Source organism: Triticum aestivum, chromosome 6A, assembly GCF_018294505.1.
Source record: "Triticum aestivum cultivar Chinese Spring chromosome 6A, IWGSC CS RefSeq v2.1, whole genome shotgun sequence".
Taxonomy (NCBI): Eukaryota; Viridiplantae; Streptophyta; class Magnoliopsida; order Poales; family Poaceae; genus Triticum; species Triticum aestivum.
Genome location: NC_057809.1, coordinates 441,211,271 through 441,219,069, shown reverse-complemented (window position 1 = coordinate 441,219,069; position 7,799 = coordinate 441,211,271).

Genomic DNA, 7,799 nt, shown 5'->3' with positions numbered 1-7,799 from the left:
CCCTAAGCCATGGCTCCCCCTACCTTCCCCTTTGCCCCCTCCCATTTGTACACCGAGGCCGCCAAAACCCACGAAACCCCACGCTCCTCCGTTGGCCTCCCGACCGCCGCCCAGCCGGAGACTCTTCCCCGATGATTTCGTCCACCGCAACAGCTCGTCATCCCTCATCCACCGCACCGAATGAGGATCTGTCGCCGATCTCGTCATCTCGCCGGATCAGCCGCCCCGTCCTCCACCTCCAAGGACGTGCCCCAATGTTCGTCTCGTCTATGGCGCCACCTCCATCCCCACAGCATCATCTTGACCTGCCCCATCGGAACCGCAGCACCCTCACCAATTCCTCCGATGAAGCCGAGGCCAACTCAGCGCCACCAAGGAGGTTCTACACTCACCGCAGCATTTTATCTTTTATTCGATTTCATGGGGCTGCCGATGCTCGATACCGAGCAGCCATGGCGGGTCTCCGTCGCTGGCCACTTCATCCATGGCGTCTCTCCCTCATGTCGTTGCTTCCTTAGCAGCGACTTCCACATCGGCACTAGCTGCAGCTGCTCCGGCTCTCGCTCGCGATGCGGCTCTGTTCTTGTTGTTAGTCGCACTGCTGCACTGCTCTTGCTTTCGTTCATGCTACTGCTCTGCTATTGCCGTCGATCGCGCTGCTGCTCTGCTCTTTCTCTTGTTCGTGCTGATTCTCTGCTCTTGCTCTGCTGCTGCACGACCTCCCGCAGCTATAGGAGTCGCTGCTTTAGCACTCGCTCGTGGTGCTGCTGCACGACTTGCTCTCTGCTATTGCGTTCCCTGCTCGAGCGTCTGCTGATTTAGATCACTGCTTCTCTGCTACTAGTGCTCGAACGCCCTAAACATCTATTGCAATGCTCTGCTACTAGTTCAACCATTTTCGATAGTAAAATTCAGTTTTGACTGTAAAGTTCAGTTTCTCCAGTTAAGTTCAGAGTGAACAGTATTTACAACATCTGTCGGAGTGGCTGTGGCGTGGCAGATGCGTTTTACATCTAGCACTTTTTGGTGATGTATTTTACATCATCTATTGTAGATGATATTAGAGTCCCACTTCAGATTAGCATTGTTTATCTTGTCCTGCTTCAACCTCGCTGCCGTACACCTCACCGGAGCTGCTTCAACGACGGAACCGTCCATCACAGCGGAGAACTACCCTCGGCGCCGTTTCCAGAGGCCTCAAATCTTCTTCCCCGCCTCCGACAATCACACCAGCATCACCATCCTCCACGTCCAACCCAATGATGCTGAGGTCGACAAGGCTATTCTAAAGAGGTTGTACACTCGTCGCATCACTTTGTTACTCTGCATTCATTTCGATCCCTCATGGATCCTTTGCTATTAAACTACTATGGTACTACTATTCATGCATTTGGTTAGGAGTGGAGCAAAGCAAAACTAGAGGATTTTTTCCTTTGGTGTCTCTGTAGCGATCGGACCTCAAATGGTCAAGTCTCTATGCTTCAGTGTCATCCCTGGATCGGTAATGCTGACACACACACAGTACTCGAGGATTTATAACATAGTAGCAATCACACACTTATTACATCGAATGTCTCCAAAGAGAACTTATTACAATAAATATGGCTTAAGGCCATCTAATACGATAACAGCGGAAGGCTTCGAAGATAAAGTGAGTCCATCAACTCCAACGGCATAGCTGAGCTGCACGACAACGACCTAACGAACCTTACTCCTGGTCTGAAAAGTCTGCAACATTATACGTTGCAGCCCGAAAACGGGTCAGCACATGGAATATGCTGGCAAAGTAACACAGTAGAGCAAGAACAGAATAATGCTATCACTACATGCATATTTGGCTGGTGGAAAGCTCTATGGTTACAGTTTTTGCGAAAAGCCAATTTTCCCTACAACAAAGGAATAGATGTTAATTTAACTATCATGCTAGTTGAAACATCATTGAGAAGGTTCCTCCAAATCAATCCCAATTAAGGTAATTAACAACCCAACAATATTAATTTAGAGTGATGAGATACTTAAGATACTCCAAGTACTAGATACTCAAGATTGTCCATAACTGGGGACACGACTAACCATGACTAGTTTGTACACTCTGCAGAGGTCTGCGCACTTTTCCCCACAAGACTCGATCGCCTCCGTGGGATTTCTCGCACTACATGGTGTTTGAGAAACGGATGACCGAGACACAGTCTTTCAGAAACATTAACTCTCTACTCCGGGCAGACCATACCAAACCTACAATCCCACTACCTGCTGATCCACCTCTTCAAGAGATTCATGTAACTTACTCAACTATGCTAGAGCCCATATTAGCTTGTGGCTGCACACAGAAGTTTCTAGCATGAATAATCTCAGTTCCCTTTGAGCCTGGGTGGTGGTCCATAGGAAGATCACATGAGTACTCCGGGATTTCCAAAAAATACAGGCAACACTGGGTACTCCAGGTGCCTCAATCCACCCAGATGTGTATTTAAGTTGCCACCTTAAGTTGAACCATTAATTAACAATCTCACATCTGTCATGGATTTCACTCTCCCAAACCTCGTCTACGAGCATAGCATAGCAATATAAGCAATTCGTAAGAGTAACTCCCAAGGGTTTGAATGTAACAGGGTAATAGGTTCTACCTCATCAACTACTTCCCAACCCACATGTTAATGACATCCTAACCATGCAATGTTTGAGGATTGGAACTAATGCATAAAAACTGGGTGATAAAGGGGTATGATCAAAGTGTTACTTGCCTTGCTGACGATCCGCGTAACCTAGAGACTCCAAATAACACGCTTCGCACTCCGGGAATTCTATCGCAAACAAACAATAGCATACATAAGCAATCAAGCTAAGAAGCACGGGTAAAACTCAAATAAGAAGATCTAACCAGAAAGTTCAACTTAAGAACTCCGGTTTGCAAAAAGAATCAAATCAAACGGAGCAACGAAACTCAAATAGCGAAAGAAACAAGATACGTTTACTAATCTGGACTTAGGTCAAATTTTTACAATAGCAAAAACTTGTGCAAGTTGGTTAAGTGGAAAGAGGGTCTCGAGTCGAAGATCTAGGTGCTTGAATCTCCTGATTCCGACTAACGAGCGAAAAGATAAACTAGAACGAAAATTGGATCAGAAATCTCGATCAGAAATAACCACGGAAAAATCCGATAAAAGAAAACTGACGAACAGGATAACAGACGAGTGTTCGTTATCTGTAACTAACGAGCAAAAACCGTTCGTTAAAACGAACGTCCGGACGAACGTCCGCTAAAAAGAAAAAACCGGAAAAAAGGCGAACCGAAAAAAAACGAGTTATGCTTTCTAAAAAAACCAAATCGGTTTTCTAAAAAAACCGATGGCAACAGCGCGCTACCTCGTCAGATCCGGCGTGGTGCGGCTCCGGCGGGGCTGGCGGGCGACGGGGCTCAGGCGGCGGCGGCGAGTTGGCTCGGCGACGGCGTGGGCTGCGGCAGGCAGCCGCGCGGGCAGGGCAGGTGGCGGCGGCGCGGTCTGCGGGCGGCGGGGCTGGTGGCGGTGGTGGTGGCGAGGCGGGGTGGTGGCGGCATTTAAAGGGGGCGAGGGGCGGCATGGCTTGGGCGAGGGGGCGCCCGGGGAGGAGTCCAGCTTGGACTCCCCTCGGCATCCGTGCTGCGCACGGCGGCGCGCGCGAGGGAGATGGCGGCGGAACGGGCCGTCTGGGCTTCGGCCCAGCTTGGTCCGGAAACTTTTTTTTAATAATTCCTCCGAAAATAAGAAAAATCCTAGAAAATAAAATAAAAATCTAAAAATTCCAAAACAAATTTTCTCCGTCTAAATGAAATATTTAGAACGAGATGAACATTTTCTTGGCCCTAAAATGCAATTTTGAAAACGTGAAATTTTTCTAATGCAAACAAAATTGCAATAAAATCCAAATAAAAACAAATATTGATTTTTATATTTTTCCTCCAATATTTCATTTATTTTGGAGAAGCCATATTATCTCCTCTCATATATTTTAATATGAAATATTTTCGGAGAGAAAAATAATTAAAACCAAAATCCTTGTTTCAAAATTTGATAAATAAAATTTGAAAACCGGGGAAATCCCCAACTCTCTCCGAGGGTCCTTGAGTTGCTTAGGATTTCGAGGATCGCAAGATGAAATGCAATAAAATATGATATGCAAGAATGATCTATGTATACCATTCCAAATTGAAAAGAATGATCTATGTATAACATTCCAAATTGAAAATGTGGGATGTTACAAACCTACCCCCCTTAAGATGAATCTTGCCCTCGAGATTCGGGTTGGCTAGAAAATAGGTGTGGGTGGTCTTTGCGAAGATCATCCTCTTGTTCCCACGTGGCTTCGTCCTCAGTATGGTGGCTCCACTGAACTTTGCAAAACTTAATAACCTTGCTGCGGGTGACTCGACTAGCAAACTCCAGAATCTTAACTGGCTTCTCCTCATAAGTCAAGTCATTGTCCAACTGAATCACCTCCAAGGGTACGGTATCTCTTAGAGGTATGTCGGCCATCTCGGCATGGCACTTCTTCAACTGGGAAACGTGAAACACATCGTGAACTCCTGACAGTCCTTCAGGTAACTCCAACTTGTAGGCAACTTCTCCCATCCGTTCCAAAACACGATACGGTCCTACAAATCTCGGGGCTAACTTTCCCTTAACTCCAAAACGTTTCACTCCTCGCAAAGGTGATACTCGCAGATATGCTCTATCTCCAATTTCATAGGTTACCTCCTTGCGTTTCGAATCTGCATAACTCTTTTGTCTGAACTAAGCTATCTCCAGTCTATCCCGAATCAGTTTAACCTTCTCCTCAGACTCTTTGATCAAGTCTGGTCCAAACAACTGTCGGTCTCCAACTTCATCCCACATCAACGGTGTTCTGCACCTTCGGCCGTACAGGGCTTCAAACGGTGCCATTTTCAAACTGGCTTGGTAACTATTGTTGTATGAGAACTCTGCGTAAGGCAAATTGTCATCCCAACTAGACCCATAATCTAGCGCACAGGCTCTCAACATGTCCTCCAGAATCTGGTTGACTCTCTCGGTCTGTCCATCCGTCTGCGGGTGAAATGCTGTACTGAACTCCAATCTCGTTCCCAAAGTCTGGTGCAGCTGATGCCAAAACTTTGAAGTAAACTGTGTTCCTCTATCTGATACGATGGTCCTCGGAACTCCATGCAGACATACGATCCTGGTCATATATATCTTGGCCAACTTGGCACTGGTATAAGTTGTTTTCACTGGGATAAAGTGTGCCACTTTGGTCAAACGGTCAACTACTACCCATATAGAATCATATCCTGATTTGGTCCTGGGCAATCCGGTGATAAAATCCATGCCAAGTTTATCCCACTTCCATTCGGGTATCGGCATAGGCTGTAACAATCCTGCTGGCTTTTGATGCTCTGCCTTCACTCTCTGACATACATCACATACGGCCACATACTCGGCGATATCCTTCTTCATCCCTGTCCACCAGAAACGTTCCTTCAAATCCAAATACATCTTGGTGTTTCCGGGGTGTATCGAGTATGGTGAGTCATGAGCCTCCTGAAGTATTAACTTCCTGATCTCTGTGTTATTGGGCACATAAACACGGTCCTCAAACCACAGGGTGTCGTGCTCATCCTCACGAAAACCTTTGGCCTTTCCTTCGCTCATTTTCTCCTTTATCTCGGCAATCTCTTTGTCATCCTTCTGAGCTTCTCGAATTTTTCCCAACAATGTAGACTGCACCTCCATTGTTGCAACAAAACCTCTAGGAACAATCTCCAATCGAAGTTCCCGGAGATCCTCTGCTAACTCCTTCGGCAATCCCGTGCTTATTAGGGTATTAGCATAGCTCTTCCGGCTCAAAGCGTCGGCTACGACATTGGCCTTGCCTGGATGATAATGAAGCTTCATGTCATAATCCTTTATAAGCTCCAACCATCTTCTCTGCCTAAGGTTCAGTTCCTTCTGGGTGAAAATGTACTTCAAACTCTTATGATCCGTGTACACATCACAATGGTTTCCAATAAGGTAATGTCTCCAAGTCTTCAACGCATGCACTACGGCTGCTAGTTCCAAATCATGCGTGGCATAATTTAACTCGTGTGGTTTTAGTTGTCGTGAGGCATACGAAACAACTCTTCCGTCCTGCATAAGCACACTTCCAAGTCCTAAGCGAGAGGCGTCGCAATACACTTGAAAATCCTTATGTATATCTGGCAGTGTCAGCACTGGGGCTGTAGTCAAACGTTTCTTCAGCTCCTGGAAACTTGCCTCACAATCTTCCGTCCATTTAAACTTGATATCCTTCTTCAATAATTCTGTCATGGGCTTCGCGATCTTGGAAAAATTCTCAATGAATCTACGGTAGTATCCTGCGAGTCTAAGAAAACTGCGGATCTCGCTAACTGAAGTGGGTGCCAACCATTCAGTGACTGACTGAATCTTGGTGGGATCTACTGCTATACCTTCTCCCGATATAACATGTCCAAGGAATCCGACTTCCTTCAACCAAAACTCGCATTTGCTGAACTTGGCATACAACTGATGTTCCCTGAGTTTCTCGAGAACTAAACGCAAATGCTCCTTGTGTTCCTCTTCGTTCTTCGAATATACCATTATATCATCAATGAACACCAAAACAAACTTATCCAAATATTCCATGAATACTTTGTTCATCATGCTCATGAAATAGGCAAGGGCATTAGTCAGTCCAAATGACATGACCGTATATTCGTATAGCCCGTACCATGTGGTGAAGGCTGTCTTTGGTATATCCTTTTCTCGTATCTTCAACTGATGATATCCTGATCGCAGATCGATCTTCAAAAACACCTTAGCTCCTTGCAGCTGGTCAAATAGATCATTGATCATCGGCAATGGGTACTTGTTCTTAATTGTCACTTCATTCAAGGCTCGATAATCAACAACCATTCTTAGGGATTTATCCTTCTTCTCAACCAAAAGCACTGGGGCTCCCCATGGTGATGAACTCCGTCGAATGTAAGCTTTCTCCAATAACTCCTTGATCTGTTTCTTGATCTCCTCCAGATCATTCGCGGGCATCCTATAGGGTCTCTTGGATATTGGCCCTGTGCCTGGCAATAGCTCTATCAAAAACTCAATATCTCGGTCCGGTGGCATGCCTGGTAACTCCTCTGGGAAAACATCCGGGTAATCCTTTACTACATGCACTTCTTCCTGAACAACTCCCGTGAGGGTATTTACTTGGCTACTTCTTGGCGCATGCCTGGATACATACTTGATCCTTTTTCCCTCCGGGGTGGTGAGACAAATTGACTTACTAACACAGTCAATGCTTCCTCCATACTTTGACATCCAGTCCATTCCTAATATCACATCCAATCCTTGTGACTCCAAGATAATTAGGTCGGACGGAAAAACATGGTTGCCAATGGTCAAGGGTATCTGGTCACACCATCGACTAGCCATATACTCTGCTCCAGGTGAGCTTACTAACAGAGGGGTCCTAAGGGTTTGGGTCGGTAGTTTAAACTTATCCACGAATTCCCTTGATATGTATGAATGCGATGCACCAGTATCAAAAAGAACAAGAGTGGTAAATGACTTAACCAAAAACTTACCTATAACCGCGTCTGGCTGCTCTTCAACCTCCTCCGCATTAACGTGGTTCACTTGTCCTTTGTTGAATGGATTGGGCTTCTTCCCAGCGCTCCCATTTCCGTTTCCATTCTTCCCTTCAGGGCACTCCGTGGCATAGTGTCCGGTCTTCCCGCACTTGAAACAAGTAACGTGGCTTAGGTCTCTCTTGGTGGGTGTGGC